The sequence below is a fragment of the Notamacropus eugenii genome, chromosome 4, assembly GCF_028372415.1.
Source record: "Notamacropus eugenii isolate mMacEug1 chromosome 4, mMacEug1.pri_v2, whole genome shotgun sequence".
NCBI classification, from domain to species: Eukaryota; Metazoa; Chordata; class Mammalia; order Diprotodontia; family Macropodidae; genus Notamacropus; species Notamacropus eugenii.
In genome coordinates, this window is record NC_092875.1 from 358,590,770 (window position 1) to 358,613,466 (window position 22,697).

At 36.3% G+C, this 22,697-nt stretch overlaps 1 protein-coding gene across 3 annotated transcripts in view; it reads right to left on the bottom strand.

Moving 5' to 3' along the window:
* SEMA5A (semaphorin 5A) overlaps nucleotides 1-22,697 on the bottom strand; it is a 660,701-nt gene that overhangs the window by 540,328 nt on the left and 97,676 nt on the right. For all 3 annotated transcript variants that reach the window (XM_072605411.1, XM_072605412.1, XM_072605414.1), the window contains exon 2: nucleotides 20,201-20,326. The gene's annotated coding sequence lies outside the window, so the exon portion shown is untranslated. The remainder of the gene's footprint in view (nucleotides 1-20,200; nucleotides 20,327-22,697) is intronic.

Consider the following 22,697-nt stretch of genomic DNA (forward strand, 5'->3'; position numbering starts at 1 on the left):
CAACCAAATCTTCAAAACATGGAAAAAAAATCTCTTGCCTCTTACTCTCAGCCCTCCTGCAAGTTACCCCCCCTTTAAAAAATAAGCAGTGCAAAATTATGATATAAAATCAAAGAAAGTTTCACTTAAACCTATCTATTAAATAGACTATTAAAGAAATTTACATTTACTTTATCTGTCCATTCATTGGATAGGCATCAATGAGAACTCAGAACTGATGGTTCTTTCAGGTGAGCTCAGAAAGTGAAAATTGTCATATTCACCTGTAATAACTTCAAAATAGCTATGGTGAGAGAATAAGACTCATTCTTGCCCACAAAACTACAACTTTAACTCAAATTTGAGATACTTTACCATAGGCACCTGATAATAACTAAAAAGAATTTTTTACATGTCACCAAGGATGGGAAAAATGAATATTCAATCTACAGTCGAGCAGATAGTACACTGGGCTAGTTAAAAGATCTAGGTTCTGAACCAATATTGACCACTTTGCATGTGACAGATGGACAAGGCATAAGCAAATATTACTGTTTGTGGAAATGACTGAGGCTGTGTCTAGGAATTTTTAGCTGGACTAAAGTGACAGAGAGAATGTGAGTTGAGGGCATTTAGCTGGGGGGCAGGAAAAGGGAGAGGAAAGACATAAATCAAAGCAAGGTCATAGGGTTTGTTCTACTCACTACAAACTGAAAAAGAAATCTCCTGGCTCCTAGTTTAATTAGAATTTGGGACTGCAATGTTTGGCAATGTATGGGAACCAAAGTTTGGCACTAGCCAGGATGGACCGACCAAATTCATCAAGGATGAAAAGAAGTAAAAATCAACCTTCTGAAAACTGCAACACCAAAAAAAAAAATAATGCATAGTGAGTAAAGCTGGCTAGCCTAGTGACCCTTCAGACTACAGGGTGATGAGGGCTCTGGTTTTTGCTAATAGAATTTCTTTTCTACTCATTTCACAATGTGGACCAGATTCTGGTCTTCTATGCCAGTTTCTACTTCTTTCCCTCCAGATACAAGTTCTGATTAAAGGCTGGTGACTTGAGAGCAAATCATTACACTTGTGATAATATTTTCTTGAAGACTAAAGCTATTAGCCTGAACTTCTATGTACCAGGACAAGTCATATTGTGGACCTTTTTGACATATTTATCATCTGTTGTGTACTAGATTAGAAAGTGCCCTCCATTGCTCTCCTAAATATGTATAGATGTGGTTGTGGGTGTGGGGGGATATGGAGGGGTGAGGGGCATTGCTTTTCCCCCACATGGATATATAAAATGAATACAAAAAAATTAGCTGTTCTCTTGGTGCCATCACAACTTTATAGTTTTAACTTCTAGCTTCAGGGGAAAAATCTTGCTCTAACTTGATGATATACCTACTAATTACTTTTATGATATTAAGTTCTTTAACATTAAAAAAGCAAATTAATTTCTAACAAAAAAAGAAACAGAAGCAAGTCATAAAATTAAACCGTAGGGGAAAGTGATAAGTTTAAACATGCTTCCTTTGTTGTCTCCTCTATTCCTTTCATTCCTCATCTCCCACTTTAGTCTTAAAGAAATTTTATAACATCTGACTACAGTATTCAGTGAAATGAAAGGGGTAAAAATATTTTTCCATATCTCCTCTCCTTTTTCTCCTCAAACAAACCAAATCCCTATGCTGAAAATTATCAATGGTTAGCAAGAAGTTCAAAAAAAGAAAAAAACACAAAAATATGTCACGTATCAGTACAGTTGTGACATGGTGATAAAATAATTCACACCCTATCATCCACATACAGAAACAGGATCAACAATCAGTTTCTCTAACACTCAAAGTAAAATATTCTGATAAAAATTGTCAGGCTCATTCATAAAAGAATTGCAAGTAGATGGAAAAGCATCGTGGTATTTATTGATAAGAGTGCTGGATATGTAGTTAGGAAATCTGAGTGAGAATTTAGCCTCAGATAACTCAATGTCATTGAGGCAAAGTCACATCACTTCTCAGACATTTTATTCCCTAAACTGTACGATGAGGGGAAGGATACTCCCACTGCCTACTATACAGAGTTGTGGGGAAAATGCTTTGTAAATATTAAAATGCTACACAAATATGAGTTATTATGCGATTTTAATAAATCAAATTCAAGATCTAGAAGTAGGAGTTGGGTACTAGAAATTTTCATTCTTCTGGTTTCAGAATCATGTACATGTGCTTAATCTCTCCAGTGACTCAGGATCTGATTTTTTCAAACTAACCATACCTCTAGTGGATTTTCTTACCTAATTAATATATTGTCGGTGTACTACTATAGAAAGTTCTGAGGCTGGCAACATACCAGTATGAACCAGCCGGGACAGGCAAGCAGTTTCAAACAATCCAGTAATGAGATCCCGACCAAGCATGAGAATACGAAAACATTCACTAATCCAAGATTGACTGCAAGGCCAAATGAGGCCATGTAAGAGAAGTAAAAACTGAATTCTGGATGCTAAAATAAGGAAATGGGTCTATATAAAACAGTTACAAATAGATAAAGAGAGTAAAAAATGAAAAGTTGGCATAAGCTGGACTAAAATGCAGCACCTTGCATTAAAAGAAAGGGAAATGGTTAATATTTGACTGAACGTTAAGCACCATTCCTAGGAAGGAATAGTTCTTTTGCCCTTATGAGAATGGGGACTCAAGTCCCCATACCCCTAATAACAAAAACGTGAAATCCCAAAGATCACTGGTAAAGGATTAATTTCTAGCAAAATCTAAATGATTCACTATGTAGCAATATACAACTATACCTGTGAGTTGTGAGAGACTCAAATACAAAGGGGAAAGAGGTTCAAAAGAGACATCAGAGGAAGACCCAGATGAGGTGCTTAAAATGAACCAGTTCTTTGTTTGCCAATTACAGCATGAGCCAGCCCTTTGTCTCTGAGAAGCCTGCAGTTAGAGTACTTAGATTTGGGCACACATTCTAATTAAAGTAAATCTTTCTGTGTTCCCTGCTGCCTTTCCCCCCAGTAGCTCCAGCATTCAGTATTGTTCAGATCTTTCCTACATAGACTTTACAAAGGCCTGCTCTGTTCCAGGCACAGCCAGCAAGTAGAGTGTGTGTCACACTCACACTTTGGGGTCTTAACAAGTTTAATCTCTTTTCAGCAACTAACTGAAAATAATTGCTTGTGAACTTTCAAGCCCTGAGCTAGTGGTGCAGGTGATAATCCAAGCCTTGGCTAGTTGATGGGAGAACAAGAAAGAGACTAGCTAGGAGATACAATAAGAAAAGAAAAACTCCTTCCTTCCACAGAACTCAAGAAATAAACAGAGTAAAAAAAAGAAAGAAAGAAAAGAAAATGGGAGAGAGGGAGGGAAGGAGAGAGAGAAAGGCAGGCGGAGAGGAACAGAGAGAGAGAAAGAGAGAGAGGGAGAGAGAAGTGTTTCTGAGTGGGTAAGATACAATTAAGGACACCTGTGACTTTTAGAAATAACATAAAGCACATGTCTTCATGCTATTGACACTCCCTTCCTTTATTCCAGACCTAACATGGACTGACTGGACTCCAAACCACAAAATAGCTTGAGGGAAAGAGGAGCAGGTCTAAGTTGGCCCAGCTGCAATAACAGAGGCATAAGGCTCGTACCACAAAAGCTTTTAAAAATAAATACTCCAATTCAAAAGGAGGGGGGAAACATCTAGTGATTGGAGAACCTCAAGAGGATCTAGGTTTCACCAAACCTTTAAAAACCAATTTGGAAATTACCATGGAAATTGTCATGTCAGCGGTGGGGGAGAGGGAGAGACAGAGACAGAGACAGAGACAGAGACAGAGAGACAGAGAGGCAGAGAGAGTAAGAGAGAAACACAGAGAGACAGAGAGAGACAGTGAGAGCACGCAACAACAGGCTCACATAACTAAACCTTCAAAATGTCCCCTTCCCCTATTCCAAGCAGAATACCAAAAAACTCACTTCCTTTTTTTCCCCATGTAGAAAGAAAGCTTCCTCACATGTATCATGTCCCTCAAAACTTATGAACATAATACTTATAAAGTTTTAGTCAGAACCTTTGAAACTTAAAAAAATCTGCCAAATTAAAACTCTATTTCAATGTGGAAACTTTTAGAATATTTTTTCTCCTTGTCTTTACTACAGTTATTGCTGTCATTCAAGTAAAGACAGGACACAGAGGAAAGCGCTGGCTCTTGTTTTAAGGGACCAGAGTTTAAATGCCACCTCTGACTCCTACAACGTGTGTCACCTTGGATAAATCACTTTGACCTCATTAGTCCTCAGTTTCCTGATCTATAGGAGGGAATAAAGATGGCCCCTGAGGGGCCTTCTAGTTCAGTACCTATGATCCTAATCTGCAATTAAAGTCAGTTTAATTCTAGGCGGCAGAAGAACAGTCTCCCATATTCCAGTGGTCCAGGATCTTAAAGAAGAGGAAGCACTCAATTTTTGCTGTTCACAAGCATGACCTCCACCTCGCCAATCTGCTTAGTCTTTTGCATGGATTTTGAAAAATACAACCATTAGAATAGTAATCTGTATCAAATTTGAAAATACACAGATTTGTGGGGTGGGAGATGTAAATTCTTTCCTCAGTTTTGCTACTCTCTGAAATAACATGATCGCAGATTTAGCACTAGAAAGAATTACTGAGTTCAAATCTCCCAGTATCTTCCTCACTTCTCATTCTAAAACTAAGAGAGATGAAACAACCTACCCAACATCACCAAGTCAGCAAATAAGAAAACCAGAGTTCAAACCCAGTTCCTCTGACTCCAGATTCAACACTATTTACAATGCAACATGCTACAACTGAGGATGGCTATGGGTCTCAGTTTCCTCATTAGTACTGGCTATATTATCCTGAATAAGTCATATAATCTCTCAATGCTCTAGGCCTGAAATATCAAAACATGTGAGACTAACAACACTCCCAAATGAACTTGAACCAGATTAAAATGTAGTTTCTATCTGATTTTCATGTGTTGTTTTATTAATAAAAGATAAATATGTAAGCATGTTAGATTTTCTAAGTCAATATGCATCCCACAGGTATCCTTAGGTAGGGTTCAGCATCTTCCATTTCTATTCGATTTTGACAGGACTGCTCTAAGCAATTATGTAAAACTGGAAGTGACAGATGCTGTGGCAAAATGCATTGATAAAGGGAGTTAAATGAAATCACAAACCCTGGCCCTCTGTTCATCTCTAGCACCCGCTTCCTTAAGGGACTTTCCTGATTGCCCCCAGGTGATAGTGACTTACATCTACTAATGATCAATATATGAGGAAAGGAGAGAAGATATTGATCTGTGGGCACCCCTCCCTCCAACCCACCTCCACCCCTGCCTTACAATATCAGCTTGGGCAAAATTGCTATTTCACTACCCAAATTGTTTCCCCTGTGCCTACTCACAGTTCCTGACACAAAATAGGTATCATGCTGAATGCTTCTTGAATGTATGGATGATATGACCAGTAGGAAATTTAGAGTCACCATATCCATAATAGCAAAAGAAGTCTAAAATCCAAAAGATCATTTTCCAAGGCTTGACTTCTAAAGCAAACTTTAAACTGTTTCACTATGTAACAATATCCATAAAAATCAAACATCCCTGGTAATAACAGTAACAGCAATCTACATTCTTTGTAAAGCCATGGTCTGATACACAAAGTTTAAGGAGCATACCTTTAAATTGTCAATTGGATAAATGAAAGTTCCTTCTAAATTGCTTGTGCATGATACATTAAGTCCAGTTTTCTTTATGTCTGTGCTCCTTACACATGAGACCCACATCCATTGTCCTGACTACAGATAGAATAAAATTCTACACAGAGAATTAGAACCATAGTATTTATATGCTGAAATATATTTTTTTTAAAAAAGCATTAATACTTTTCAATACCAGTTATTTTTCAACAAACTCCCAAAGAAACTACCTTTGTAACCAAGAAAAAATGTTAAAGACAATCAAACTGACGTCCTAAGCATTCCTGAAAATATAGGCAATGATCTGCTTCCTGCTCCTCACTTCTCTGAGATGATGAGGAAAGTAGAAATATGATATTGTGAAAAAGATCTTGAAAAAGAAATGAGTGGATAGATGCAGGTATATATGGATATGAGTTCTTAGAAGGCTTGTGATCATCGAGGACTTTAGAAGCTGAGCAAATGAGCCTCATACTAAATGAATTTGAAAGGATCCTGGGTGAGGAAGATGGCTTCTGAGACATAGCCCTTAGTGCTTAGCAATAAGGAAATCCATTTATGTCCCCAAAAACTCCATCAGCATTTAGCTGAAAGAGCAAGGAACTAATGAAGAAAGCTATCAAGACAGACTCTATCCTGGCTTCCCCTTCATTTACCCAGGAGCAGGGTTAATTAATATTGCTGTTGGTAAGGAGGATTCTATTGATGGATAGTGCTAAACCCATACTACCAATGATAGAATAATGACCTAGAGCCAAGTACAAGGAAATCTGAGTCTTGAAAGGAAGAAGTAAACATAAAAACAAAAAAGTAACACCAAGCTTACAGACATACCAAACTACAACAAACACACCACATTATATTGATATTTTACCATATGTTATTTAACTAATAAAAAACATTTTTTATATAGCATTTATGTGCCAAGCCATAGGCAATGTGCTAAGTGCTTTTGCCAATATTATCTCTTTTGATCTTCGCAACAACCCTGGGAGGTAGGTGCTCTCCTCAGCTCTATGTTATGGATGAGGAAACTGAGGCAAACAAAGGTTAGGTAACTTCCCCAGGATCACACGGTATCTGAGACCAGATTTTGAATTGATAGCTTCCTGACTCCAGGCCTAGTATTTTATCCACTGCACCACCTAGCCGACTACTAACATTAATCCCTCATTTTTCTGAAATTGTGGAGAAAAAAATCACAAATACTATAGTATTTATATGAAATAACGACATGAACTAATGGGTCTTCAAGCCCCAAATTCCCAAATTAAAGGATGGCAAAAATGAATTCCATTAAAATCCCATTTGATTGAACAGTGTTTCATCAGAAAGAGGGAGGGAGAGGGAGAGGGAGAGGGAGAGGAAGAGGAAGAGGAAGAGAGAAAGAGAAAGAGAGAGAGAGAGAGAGGAGAGAGAGAGAGAGAGAGAGAGAGAGAGAGAGAGAGAGAGAGAGAGAGAACACATATGTATGTACATGCCTTTTTGTTTGCTTTTGTCTAGATCTGTGATTTCATTGTTAAAGGGAATTCTCAATGAAGAAACTCTCTACCAATGCAGCTTAACAACTGCCATGCAATTTACAGTTGTAGGAAGTTGCTTGGGGCACTGGAAGGCCAAGTAACTTCCCACGTACTCCAGCCAACAGCATGTCAATGACAGAACTTGAACTTACAGACTTCAGTCCTGGCTCTCAAACCACCACGAACCTTTCATATGTAAATACTTGCAGTAATTAGATGGCTGATTTTAATATAGTTTTTTTTGGTACCAAAATTCAAAGATACTTTTCATTTTCTTTCTCTGATATTATATAAATCACAATATATTACACTGTGGATATCCAATTCTCTATTATCAAACGTATATACAGGAACCCTAAATTATTCTGAATGTCAAGTTTCACTGTCCAAAAAATAAAAAAAGAGCATAAAATATAATTTGCCATGATAAGAACTAAGATTGAAAAAGTGCCCTAACACTAACCACAAAACTCAATAAATACATCTTGATGCAAAAAACAAAAACCAATCATTTTGAAAAGGTCTATTGCACAATAAACTTTGTCACTATCACACATTAAGATTATCTATATTAATAGCCAATAGAATGCAAGCTTTTCCACTGTAGGAATTAGTTTTCACTTTGTCTTTGTAGCCTTATTTTCTAGAACAATGATTTGCCAATAGCTTGTTTTTAATAAATGCCTGTTGAATTAAATTGAAAACCACTCTATAACACATGAAAGTATTAATTTGATTATTTCCACCAAAGTATTTCCTTGAATAGTTTTCAAAACAGATTTCAAAAAAGTTTAAGTCAGCTACATTTCCACATTCTTGGACAGTAAAATCTTAAAGTACAACATTAGCACTTGTCTAAAATTATTTCAAAGACATTTAATTTTGTATACCCAATTATACTAGGATTTTTCTAAACTAAATATCCCTAAACATGAAACTATATATGCATAAGTAGAATAAGTCATGTTTATGAGTTAATTTAAACATATCTGGCATGTTTAAACACATGACTTCAATCTGTCAGCTTTTAAAGAGTTTCTAAAAATATATGTAAGAAAATACAACATGGCAGATGATTGATCAAGAGAGTCTTGCTGCTTACTTAAAGCACACACTCTCAATCACATCTTCATTTTATTTTTTATGAAAAGGAATGTTTTTCTTATCTTGACATGTTTATCATTTTGTGATGGAGCCCAATACTCTGGCAGTTTATGTTATTTAGTTCTCAGAAATTAAAGAATTTCATATCTTATGGAAACCATCTCTGTTTTACCATTTGTATGCATGCAAAAAGAAAACAAATACTAAATAAAAGTCCATTACTACTCCCATTGATGAGAAACTATGGACTCCTGTAATGTTGAATAGTATTTTTAATTTAAATCTTATTTATGACTCCCAGACTTTTTATTATTTTACATTAAGGTAATTAAAAGTCTATTCATTAATAATTTCTCTAAATGTCAATAGGTTAGTTGGTCTAAGCTTCTATATGTTCCTAAATTTTGCTTTAGTGAAGCAATTATATTGGCCAGTCTTCTAACATCCCAAGAGGCTTCTGTATATCTACTACAACTTATTACAAATTTCCCTGATTCCATTTACATAATTAGAGGGTTCAGGAATTCCCTTAGTCATGGGTTTCTCCCATATATATATAGCTCCCCATCTGAAATAGAAATTGAATTACACACAAATGATTTTATTTTTAAGCTTATCTCTCTTCCAGGATGGAACGCTGAGCCTATTTTAGTAAACTGGGAAACAAATCTTCTTATGATGGGAGCTCTGGAACACATTTGTAATATTACCAACAAAAGTATATGAAGGATTAACTATATAGAACTGACTACTTTTGAATTATTTTTCTTTAGGGCCCACATACAGAGCTGCTGCTGACTTTCTCAGGCATATTCTCAATCCATGGGGGATCTTCAGAGTGGTTTATGAGAAAGGAAATGTAATGGTCAGACTCTAACTTAACTAATACAACTAAATTGAAAACTTTATTGAGGCTGCCTAGATAACTGCTCAGCTGTTAGTCTGATAGTCCAGCTTCCCCAACACAATGATTGTAACATAGAACTCAAAGATCATTCTTTAGTGCAAGAGTATTCAGGACCAGCCAGTGCTACAATATGAGGCACTTTTCCGGAGTTCACAGTCCAACACTGCCTGAACTTCAGACTAGGCAGAATTCAGTGCCAGAGACATCAATCTCTAATGTTGTACATGCACTAAAAATTATGTTATTACATCCCAGCTCTCCACACCCTTTCTCAGGAAAGCGATCAACTTTCCTAGGGTTTCACACAAGAGCCAAAGCACTCTTATTCTAACAAGGTCTTTGCTGCTGCCTATCCATCCACAAGCAAAGTGTAGTAAAACATGAAATTTTTTTGGACATGAGGAATAAGCATATTTCTTAATTATTTTAAAATTAATAATTTTCTTAAACTTGGCTACTGATGAGCAATATCACAGAAATAGAAAACATAAGCATAGAATTATATGTTTTGATTTCATCAGCACACAGTCCTATTTCTTTATCATTTTTTACATATGTGCATGCATTCATCCTTCATTGTCGAAGAACACCATGCCATCAGAGAAATGATGACATGACTTGCACTTGACTTTGTTTTGAGTGAGGGAGGGCTGTGCAGGTAACCAGCCTCACTCCTCCTCCAGAGCCATCTGAATCCAGTGACCAGATATTCATCAGGATGACTGGAGATGACCGGGATGAGGCAATTGAGGTTAAGTGACTTGCCCAAGGTCACACAGCTAGTGTGTATCAAGTATCTGAGGTGAAATTCGAACTCAGGTCCTCTTGACTCCTGCGCTGATGCTCTATCCACTGCACCACCTATCATTTTTTAAAACTTATATTGGAGTCTATAACAGTTTCTCTTGCTATCCTGTATCATTCATACATTTCCCCTTTGATCCATATATTATTTTGCCCAGACTCAGTACTTAATTATTGCAGCATTCAAAGGCTATGATTTTCTTTGGTTAACAACCTGTTTATTGTTTGTTTGTTTTTTGGTAATATGAAGTCACTCCCCCCCAAAAAATTCAAGAAAAATAATTTACATTAAAAGTGCTGAGCATATGGAATATCCATTACATATCAATGAAAAACAGAAATGCATATATATGTGTGTGTGTGTATGTGTCTGTTTACAAAAGAAGATATCACTATCACCGAATTTTATCACAGAATTCACATTTTCATTATATCAAACACGAGAGTTCCAAGGAACACAGTCTAGGAAATGCTGAACTGGCTCACTAGGGAGAAAATATTTGCAATGAGCTGGGAAACGTTCTCATAGAAGATCAACTCTGTGCTGTCAAAAATGGAGGGCAGAAAGCAGAGACATCTTTGACAACATGCTACATCCATCTGTCTCATGCTTTTCCAGCTGATAAATCTAGTAAGACATTGAACTGCTAAGGATGTGCTACCATACTGAAATGGAAGCTTCTCTCTCCATTTCTTCCTGTGTTTCACTTAAGTCTCCTTCTTAGACTTCAGTGAACAAGCTGAGTCTCCAATAGCCCCAAATATTTTTTCACCCATAAAGAAGGGCAACTTTGCTGCGTATGAGATAAGTGCTTATCACCTTTATTTGGATAAGCTCAGGTTCCACTTGTGGAAATGAAAAATGTACACCACTCAAAAAAAGAAAACAGGAAAGTAATAACCTTTAAAAAGAGAAAAAGATCAGTTGTTATTGTTCAGTTGCGTTTTTCAGTCATGTCTCTTTGTGATCCCATTTGGGGTTCTCCTGGCAAAGATACTAGAGTGGTTTGCCATTTCCCTCTCTAGAGTAAAAGATAAGACAATTCAGAATAAAGAGAGAAAGGGAGGGAAAGAAGAAGGAAGGGAAGCATAAAGGGATGGAGAAATGGAGATATGGAAGGAAGGAAGGAAGGAAGGAAGGAAGGAAGGAAGGAAGGAAGGAAGGAAGGAAGGAAGGAAGGAAGGAAGGAAGGAAGGAAGGGAGGGAGGGAGGGAGGGAGGGAGGGAGGGAGGGAGGAAGGAAGGAAGGAAGGGAGGAAGGAAACCAACAAGTAGAAGGAGGGAGGAAAGAGAGAGAAACTATGTTAATGAACTCTCTCATTCCCCACACTAATCTGGTCATGGAGCCCCTCGGGGCTTAAAATATCTTGTCAGGACCCACAAATATTACTATGGCAAGAGGGGGAGGCACAGTGTCTGGAAGAATGAAATACTTGTGATAAAGGAGAGTCTGAGTAGACTTCAGAGAAAAACAGGGAGCACTGTAGCCATTTTAATACAGGAAAACTGCCACACAACTGCACATTTTGAAAACATATGTGTGTGTGTCTGTTTACAAAAGAAGATATCACTATCACGGAATTTTATCACAGAATTCATATTTCCATTATATCAAACACGAGAGTTCCACACAGTCTAGGAAATGCTGAACTAGCTCACTAGGGAGAAAATATCTGCAATGAGCTGAATTTGAGAAAAAAAGTTCTTTAAAGCATAGAAAGAAAGGAGACTCCATAAAAGTTTAAGGTGTTTTATTACTTCATCACATATGGCTCCTGCCATCCCAATCCAAAGGGATTTTTCTCTAATAAAAGGAGTGCTTTCCTTTTTTTCCCTTGAAAAATGACTATATTCGTACTTATTGATTTTTTACTAGAGAAGCTGGCTTTTTTCTGAAATTATTTTAAGCTAGATAGATAGAACTTTCATATGATGAATGAATCCAGAGACCTGTATGTAAACTAAACAGAATATTTGCCTAAAGTCAAGTCACAGAATTTCAAATCAAAGGAACTATAGGACTAAAAATGTATACTGTTATTTGTTATAAATTATAGGTTCAGCAGGTGCTCTGTAAGTCACTGTGATCACTCTTGCCAACACATCTTTACTTTGCCCAAAAGCACCATGGTTGCTTCTAATTTTGAGTAACAGTAGAAACTGCTAATAAAGTTAAATTATAGGGAGGGATGTCATAATGTACTTAATATACTGAATAATATATGTTCAGACCACCAGTGATGATGACTCAAACTAACAGATGTAACAACCCAAACCCAACCTTATCCCTCCAGCTAACTGTATCCTATCTAGTTCTCTTTATTAAAGGAAAAGGAATATAAAATAATTGTAGTATATTTTCCTCAAGCATTCTCTAGCCTGTCCCTCCCCTTTTTCTTTGTGTGTTACAATACAAGAACACTTTAAGTACTTATAATAATACTATTAATTGTTATTGTTCAGTCGTTTCAATCATGTCCAACTCTTCAAAACCCCATTTGGGATTTTCTTGGCAAAGATACTGGAGTGATATACCATTTCTTTCTCCAACTTATTTTTAAAGATGAGGAACTAAGGCAAATCAGATTAACTGACTTGTATAGGGTTAGAGACCTAGTAAGCATTTGAGGTCAGATTTGAACTCAGGAGGATGAGTCTCCCACACTTCAGACTGGACACTCAATCCACATTTATATAGTGCCTACTATGTGCCAGGCACTGTGCTAAGTGCTTTTACAAATATTGCCTCATTCGATCCTTACTGGGAGGTAGGTGTTATTTTTACCCTTATTTTATAGATGAGGAAAACAAGGCAAAGAGAATTTAAGTTACTTGCCCAGGCTCACATAGCTGGAAAGTGTTCAGACACTGGATTTGAATTCTGATCTTCCTTACTCTAGCCCCAGTATAACGTACTGTTACTGAAGGAAACCAAGTAAACTAGTCTATTTGCAACACCAAAGACTGTTAGCCAAACAATCCATGCATGAAGTACCAAATGGTAAAGCAAATATCAGCATTACATGAAGTTCCTTACTAAAATTTTAGTATGTACGTTACCACCAAAATGAAAACCAACAAGAAATTTTTTAAAAAATATATAGGAAACAGAAAAAAAATCAATAAATAAGCAAATGATTACATAATAGGTATTAATTTTAAATTTGTTGATTCCCTTACTTAGCTCTTTCTAGATAGGGAGAGGGACTAGCTTGTGATTGCACTGGCATAGGGAATTCCTAGGTTAGGAAACTCCATCAAAATGCAGTTAGCCACTTCCTCTCCAATCCAGTCTTGGATGGTGGTCTAGAGCACTGGGTGTTTAAATAACTTACCCAGAGTCACAAAGTAAGGAGGTATCAAAGAGAGGATTTTGCTCTGAGGCTAGATCTCTATCTATTATGCCACATGGTCTCTCAAAAACTGGTATTAACCTATATATAACATTAAGAACAGGATTTCCAAAAGCCACAGTAGAATACCAAATGGGAAACTGGACTGTTTTGTTGTTTTTGGTTTTTGCTTTTTATTTCATTAGAAGTTAACAAATTCATTAGGGAAATCAAACATAGTTAAAAGGGAGGAATAATTTTTCCTATTCCTATGTTATGGCTTGTGAAGGGTTTGAATCAAGCAACCCTACAAGGTAGGTATTACATGCATATTACATTACTTTCATTTCCAAATGTTTCCCTCAATACATACATGTATTTGATTCTAAGAAATTACCTGACTTTCCTGGTTCCCCTAACTACTAGAGTCTTCTCAAAGGTAACCTTCCATCTACTCTATATATATAGATATCTCATCTGTATCTTTTTTACATACTGTAGGCATTACTGAGCTACTTGAGGGTAGGGACTGGTTTTGCTTTTCTTAGTATTTACATATAACACTTAGCACAGAGCTTGAAACATATTAAACTCTTAATAAGTAAGTGAATGATTAGTTGATCAATTGTTTGATCGATTGATATCATAACATGATGTAGAGCAATGATAAGCATCAAAGGTATAAAAGTTATTGCCCTTAGAGGTTACATGAAGACCCTAAGCAAAACCATTCATTCCTATGCAGAATAAAATAACATATTTTCATCATTAAGATCAACCATTCTCATGGATTCAGGAGACCAAAATGAATTTGTTCATCAGATCGATAAATTCATGATGACTAACTTCTAATTCTCACTCTGGAGCTCTAAATTCTCGCCATGTCTGTGAGTGACCACAGCATCTGAGGGTCTTCCAGGAACTCTCTACTCAGCCTTACTACCAAGGAGGCCATCAAGGAATGCCACCAGAAAAGCTAGTATATGTGGGAAATGTTTCTTGCTTCTTTGACAGGAATAATAGGGGTAATGGATACAGCTGGTTTCACTCCACCTTGGCAGAGACTGGTAAATAAACTCAACTACTTTCATAGTCAGAATCAAGCCAGGGCAGGCAGCATCAGCTCTGTGCCCAGAGACAGGAGTCAGAGTGGGAGGTGGGACAGGCACCAGCACATCCCATTGTGTGTTGCCTGGCTGTCTGCCTTGAACAATGAAGTACAGTTACATCTGCAATATTACTAAGTGCTACAAATAAGGAAACACAGCAGATGAAGGTTTAACAGGTTTATTAGTAATAACACCATTCAGCACACTGAATCTTCAAAGCTCTTTTACTAACAAAGTCTAATTAATCCTTACAACAATCCAGTGAGGTAGGTAAGCAAGCAAATGAGTATTATTATCCCCATTTTATGGAGAGTACACAGAGGTAAAATGCTTTACCCCAGGCCACAGAAGGAGTCAGTGCTAGTCACAGACTTCTAAGTATCAGCTTGAGACTCAAACAGGCTACCAGCCCATACACTTTGCTGACATGGTTGAGTTTTACAAGAACAGAAACCTTGGGGCAAAAAAAAAAAATTCCTAGGAGATCCTTATATTGCATAGAACATGCCATGTAAAGGAGAGGACAGTGCATTTGAAGTAAGAAAAGCCTACATTTAAATTATGACTCTGCCACTAACTAGCTGTGTGACTACGCTGTTGGCAAGTCACCGGACCTCTCTGAAATTCAGTTTGCTGAATTGTAAAAGGGGAAGAAAATACGCACGACTTACACCTCAGGGGGGCAGAAAAGAAAGTAAGTACTTTGGAAAGTTTAAAGCACCACGTAAACGTGAATGACTGCTTTCTGAACTATATAAAAAGTGAAGGCAAGAGAATATTTCCCTAATTTTAACTGGGTTATTCAACCTGGATAATTAATGATAAATTACCAAAAAAATTACTAGAATCTAAACAGAGTCCATAGAATTCAACAAAAGTTTATGTATATTTCTTTAATGCAGAATGATGAAATAAATATGATTCTTTAATGATGAAATAATATGATTAATTTTATATTGGGACAGAAATCTGACATTCATCTCAGAACTTCAGAACATGGAGGTAGAAGAACCCTAGTCCAATGACGTCATTTTATAGAGGAGTCTCAAAGAGGCGAAATTAGTTAGGAGGCAGTGTGTTCCAGACTACCAACTCCCAGTTCAATGGTTTTTCCATTAAACCCTGCCCTCTCTAGCTGACAATTTTCTCTCTTTGCCTCTTGCCTGTCTGAATCTCTGCCTGTCTGTCTCTGTCTCTGACTCTCTTTATCTCTCTTTCTCAATCATATTTTTATAAGAGTATAACTCATTGTTTCTTTTGATGAACCTCTTTAACTTCTGCTCCGGGTCAACTTTCATATATCTTCAATGCCCTTTGTGACCTACCTTTCTGGAAACAAGCCTAGGTAATCATGATCCAGAAACTGGCTTCCCTTGCTTAGTACTCCATGCTACCTCTGCCTATTAATGACTTATCCATGTCACCTGACACCTCAAATTCAATGTGTCTAAAACTGAGTGTATTTTCTTATCCCCAAAATCTGCTCATTCACACTTCCCTATGTCTGTTAATGGCACTACTATTCACTCAATTATTCTCATGTGAAACTTTTTTTTCAGATCTCTGGCTCTTCTTTTTCTCGTACTCTCCAATCAGCTGCCAAATCCAATTGAGTCTATCTTTGTAATACCTCTTAATTCATTCTCTCTTTTCTGTTCCCCTTGTTATTATCTTAATACAGGTGCTTAATACATATCCCACTGGAACTAGTGTAATAGCTTCCTAAAAGCCTTCCCTGACTGCAGAACCTGCTTCTCTCAGTCCACAAATTAATCTTTTTTTTTTTTTTTATTAAAGCAGGACTGATGATGTCACTCCTCTGCTTAAAAGCCTTCAGTGAGTTTGCTTACTTTAAACAAAATGCATGTTCCTTATTCTGGCATGCAAGGGTCTCTCCAGTCTGATACCAGTCTAAACTTTGAGCTTTATCTCATTACGGTCTCCCTCACACTGAAGCCTAAGTAAACTACTTACACTGTTTCCCATGTGCTCATCTCATTCTTTCTAATAGCAAAACACTTGAAGGTTTAAAAAGTACTTTATAAATATTATGTCATTTTATCCTTACAACAGCCCTGGGAGGTAGGTTCTATTATATCCTCATTTAGTGTATGAAAGAACTGAGACAAACAGAGGTTACGTGACTTGCCCAGGGTCATACAACTACTAATTGTCTGAGGCCAGATTTAAACTCACAAGGATAAATCTTCCTGACTCCAGATCTGGCACTCAATCCATTGGGCCACCAATCCTCAATCTACATTTGTACAATTAAGTGTGTGCCTCAGAGGCACAGTGCGACATTGAAACTCCCAAGTCCTTTGTATCTGGCTCTGGAATGTTCCTTCATACTTATATTGGATATTATAAGAATACGTTGTTCTTCAAAATAAATACAACTTCACTGTGAAGAATGCACTCTGGTCTGACTCAGAACCTTTTCTTTTCCCTGAGTCTACTATATTATTAGGAAAAATGTCTTTACCAGTTAAACTTAAGTGAAACAAGCTCAATGCCACAGAGGTGGTATGGTACAGTTTAAAGGAAACTAACTGTAACCAGAAAACCTAGGTGCCAATACCACTTCTGACATTTACTACCTTTTGACCTTGGGTAAATCAGTCTTCAATTTCTACATCTGTAATGTGAATAGTCTTTTGATGGAACCATACGGTCCCTTCCATCTCTAGGTCTATGATCCCGTGAATACTACAAGGTTGAAGATTTAAAACCAGTGAAGGGTTTCAAAAGACAACTTTACAAGTAGACCACAAGATTTGGAATTAGTGCTTATTTTCTGGGGAGAGACAACTTCCTATGCAATTTAGCTTTTACTTAAACTAGAAAAATAGAGATTGATTTTTGCCATATTTTGTTAAAAAAGAGCAAAAGGAACTAATTTGTGCTAATGAATGTACATGACATTGAATGTGTATCACTAGTAACAGTTTGCTTAGTCATTAAGTATATTATATGTAAATATATATCCTTTTAATGTGCATTCTGTATACAGAAGATATGTATGTAATAATTAGCGTCAAACAAAATTCATTTCATTAACATGGAATGTCCTGCTATCTCATTCTGTTTTCTCTTTTCTCTTCAAAGGAGATTGTAAAAGAATGTATATTAGAAATGAGAGACAAATTGTCTATTCTTAGTGAATAATCATAGTCAGAAGATTAATCCACTATTTAGGATCTATGATCATATCCTTATAGGCAATGTGCATGCAAATTAACATGACATAAAGATATACCCATAAAAATATCTTTTTTGTCTTTTGAATACAGTAAATTTCAGAATTTCAATGGTAATGCTATATGTTTTTCAATGGTATCCCAGAGAAAATAAACAAAGATCCAGGATAAACTTCCCATCTGTTCCCAGACCAGGAGCTTTCTTCCTATCTTCCTCCTCTTGATAAATCTCAGAACAAAAGAGCCATCACATATAGCTCTGGGATAGTTTCAGTGCCGCACCCTTGATAGGGTTATATGACTCTGGAAATCAATTTAGTCCAGTGTGAATGAAGGATGAAATGAAAAACTCCTGTCTTGTGTACAGAGAATTGAGGTAGAATGGCTGAGTCATTACTGTGTTTTTCCTCTGTTTTATTTTGTACTTGGAAAAACAATCTTCAACTCTGTTTGAGTAAATAACAGGAGTCATTTGATAGACAAAAGTGTTCATGGAGTAGGTGAAAGGGGTAGTTGAGATGGGAGAAAGAAAGAAACTTCCTAAAACTATTGCAAGCTATTAGGCTTCTCTTTTCTTTTGTCCCACAGGCCCTCTCCTAGAAGCACCAGTAAAATAGAAAAGAGAGCATGGAAAAGGATCCAGTACTTTTAGCATACAAATTATTTAGAATTAGACTAGAACAAAGAAATGACCATGTATTTGCTGGAAATAATTCTGCCAGTGCCGAATGCAGTATTGATATGTAACATACTATTCTACTTATCTTGAAATAAAAGTACAAAAACTGAAATAGTTCAAAGTGTATTATCTGTTTGATGATAAGTAAAATAAACCTATTATGTTATCCTACTGTTATCCTCTCTGAGAAAATTATTATTTTCTGGGTTGCATTTCAACATGGGATTTAAACTAGTCATTGTGGTTAGTCTTTCCAACCACTTTGTTGCCAATAAATACTGTAATATTTGTCTGACTTTGTTTAAGAGAAACAAAAGGATGATGTGCTTGGAGAGACAGAGGGAGAAAGAAAAAGAGTGAGCAGAGGGAGGGGAAGGGTACAGCAAAGTACTTTCAAATTATTGCAGTAGTGCTTATATCCTAATTATGATTATCATATTACATAATTACTATTTATATGTATTTATCAGTAGTATATCATGTATGTAGTATTATATGTATTTCAGCCTGCACAAACCAGGGTCCCTGATCAATAGATTCTAAATATCCCTTCCAATAGAGAATTCCTCAGTTTTTGTTCTAAGCAGAGAATAGTTCGGACATCTATATTTTTAAATTCCACAGCTCTTTTTTGGTGGTTTTCTAATTCTGATTACAAGATGAAGAAACACTCAATTAGGGACTATTATTTTATCCGTCTCTTTAATACCATATAGTTTCTATAGCCTTCCTTAAATGTACATTCAGAAGAAGGTAGTCCTGCAGCCAGGGTGCCACAAGGCCACTGTATCTCTTAAGATCTCAACCCAGGACTATAAGATTTTAATGTGTAGTGGGCATGAAGGACAGAGAGACCTTAGAGATCTTATAATTCAACTTAATTACTTTAGAGATAAAAAACTGAGATTCAAAAAATGATCTTCCATAACAATTAAGAGCCAGAACTCACCCAGATCTTACTACAAGTCCAGTGTTATTTCTAGTATATATATAAATATATGCAAATATATGTAACTCCAAATACTGGTTTCAAAGCAAATTCATTCAAAGACAGGTCCAATAAGTCAACTAGACCTATGAGGTCAGCCTGAGAGAGGTATCTGAGAATAAGGGCATAAGTCTATGGCTGATTATTCTAGAGGTAGGTCATGAGGATGTAAGTCTAGAAGGCATAGCAAAGATGGGAAATCAATCTAAGGAAAGAATAGGTGAAATACAAGTAAACAAAGTTGAAGTAGAGTTCAGGTCCAGAATGGTGATGCAGGCAAGAGTCGAGGAAACAAGGAGGTAGGGAATAAGCCAAGGAGGAGACTTGGGACCAAGACTTCACACACACACAGTAGTGCACTATGTAGTAAAGTATGTAAGTATAATAATAGTGCAGCATGTAATAAAGGTTAGGCAATCTAAATAAGAAAGTATATGGTAAAAGTCCACCTAAGTAAGAAGTTGGCAAGTAACCAAAATGAATCTTTATTTAAGGAATGAAACAGCAAGGATCAGGTACCAAACTGGGGAGAGTCAGGCATCTAGGACCAACATCTCAAACAGAGAAACTAGGCCCTCATGGTCTAAAATCCAACAAGGCAAGATCATCCCAGTGAAAAAGAAAGGCCAGTTGCTGAAAGACCAGACAGTAAATATCAGAAGTTCAGTCAACCCTATCTAGCGTCATAAGGATTACACAGGACAATCTGAAATACTGGCCTGATATATAGCAAAAGAACTGTGAACATATGGTTCTTTATATACTGTCTACTAAGGATAAGAACTGGAATGGAAGAGGAGATAAGGGTATAGGACACAGAAAAAGAAACAGGCATATCTACTCACTGTTAAAGGAGGTTCGATCAGGAAGCCAGGCAAATTTCAGCACTTATTGTGATAAGTACACATCAAAGACGCAGAATCCTCTTTTGAATGTCTTCAAAAAATGTTTTCTCATGCAGGCAAATTGTCCTGTAGAAAGAAAGGAGTAAATTGACACCTCTTGAAAAATAAATATCTTTTCAAAAGTTTCATGGTAAATTACGTGTGTGAAAAAGAAAACAAAAAAAGAATAAACATATGATATGAAGGAATTTATTCACTACAGACATGAATGTTCATTCACTCATCCATCAAAGGTTCACTTCTGTGGTATTATTCTGTACACACATTATATAATTATCTTTCTTCCAAAAAACATTTCTCCTGTTTACCATCTTGTAAGATCAGTCAATAAACATATATTAGGTACCTATTTTGTGCCAGGCACCCAGACATAAGCTTTTAGATATTCAGTATTCCTCATTAGAGATGAAGAAACTGACATGACCAAGGTCAGAGGGTGAGTTATTGGCAAAGTTGAAATGACTGTTCAGATCTTCATTCAGCTTTGGAGTTTTTTCATTGTGTAATATTGCCTTTCTGTTATTACTTATTACTATTTCCAGTGTTGATACCATAGTAGTCGCCAAAAGTCAAAGCAATTTAGTCTATCTTATTTGTAGAATTCAAAGTTAAATTGTTTTAACTGTATATTAAATTTTTTCTCATTTTCATTATTCATGTTTTTTTTTATATCTTAGATTTAATGAACCATTATTAGAGTACCTACAGTTAATTCAAGGATAATGTCAACATAAATTACAAATATTTTCCTGTCTATTAAAATATTATCTATTTCTTTCCTTATGGCATTATTTGGCATTCACATCTAATGTCTACCAATTCTTTTTTCAACAATTTTGTTCATAATAAAGAGGCATGAGGCTTCTGTGTGATCTATAAGTCTTTGGCTTCTCTCATTTCTTTTTTCCTGAACCATTCCATATCATGTATTTCTCACCATCTTCACCTTTTCCTACTTTTTCACTTCCCAACAAGTGTTGGTGCCTATACTGATATGATTTGGAGGATTTAATCAAGTTATTCATACAATTTTCCTAACTCTGTATGCTTGGCAAATGAAGTTAGTATATAAGTAGCAATTATTTTCATGGTGGTTTTTTCTCAAATATTATTAGCATTGCACTATATGATGATAAATCTCAAAAATCGTATTTTTGCCATCTCTAGGTATACCACAAAACAAGTCTGCAAAAATTCACAAACTGTGATAGCACTTTCTCCCTCATCATCTTCCTTAGAAATCTAGATTGATGGCAAGGTCTACACTTACACTCTGTACACCCTTCTAGCTCTCTGGATGTCTTCATCCTACTTTCCTTGTCTTTTCAAGTAGTACCTACCTGTATATCATCTTTCTACATGTCTGCAACTTCCTGTTTTCTTCGGGTATACTTAATCACAAGAATATAAAGACTGATATGATTCCGCTCTTCTAACAATATGTCCAGTCTTTGATCACTGGACTAGGACCTCACATTAGCGATTATATTAGAGTAACAACAGTCAAGCTGAAGTGTGTTTGTGATCTAAAGGACAGAAGATTCTTAGCAACCTCTACACATGATACTTAGTGCCATTTGTTTTCCTTGTATCATGGATTTCCATGGCCCCAAAAAGATTTCATTACAAGGTAGTTAGACTACTGGTGACATGCCTCTCTGTAATTAGCTAAGTAGGTCACCAAAAAATAGACTCCCTCATTCACCAAGGGCATACTTGAAGTCTTACTAGTACGGCAGAATGTGCCAGAGCTTGTATTCCATGGGCATAACTTTTGAGAGCCTGGATCAATTACATTCCATGTTGAGACATAAGAATAGGGCTTTATGGAGAAGAGGATTCAGTGTACAATTAAAATAATTCAACCTTGAACTATTTAAATAAGTTACTAAAGTAAAAAAATGGACAAAAGAAATAACATCAACACTGCCTATCATAATTTCATTGATTTCAAATAATGGAAATTATTTGCCATAAGGAAATCAAAAGAACCTAGAAAGTGCCTTAGGCAACAAACATCTAATTTATTTGCCAAAAACCCAAGAGTGATAGTTGCCAAACCTGTAATGCCAGGTTACAATTTGAATTCATCTTTAAAAATTATGAAGCATAATGATGGGCAGTTATAAGTAGTAGCATCTCATAAAGAAAGAGAAGCAGACTACGCCAAACATACATACATACATATACATACATGCATGCGTGAGTGCACACATACACACACACACATACACACACCTTAGGAGATACATGTTAGAGGTAATACAACTGTGAAGGCATAGACAAACCAATGTGCAAGGTATGTGAAGGAAAAGACACTCTCAGAGTGGAAAAAAAAAAAACTTAGACATTATTAATACCAGAAAATGTAAATGCAAGAACATCAATAACTATCCATTTGCATGCCTGTTCTACTACATATATATCTATATACATA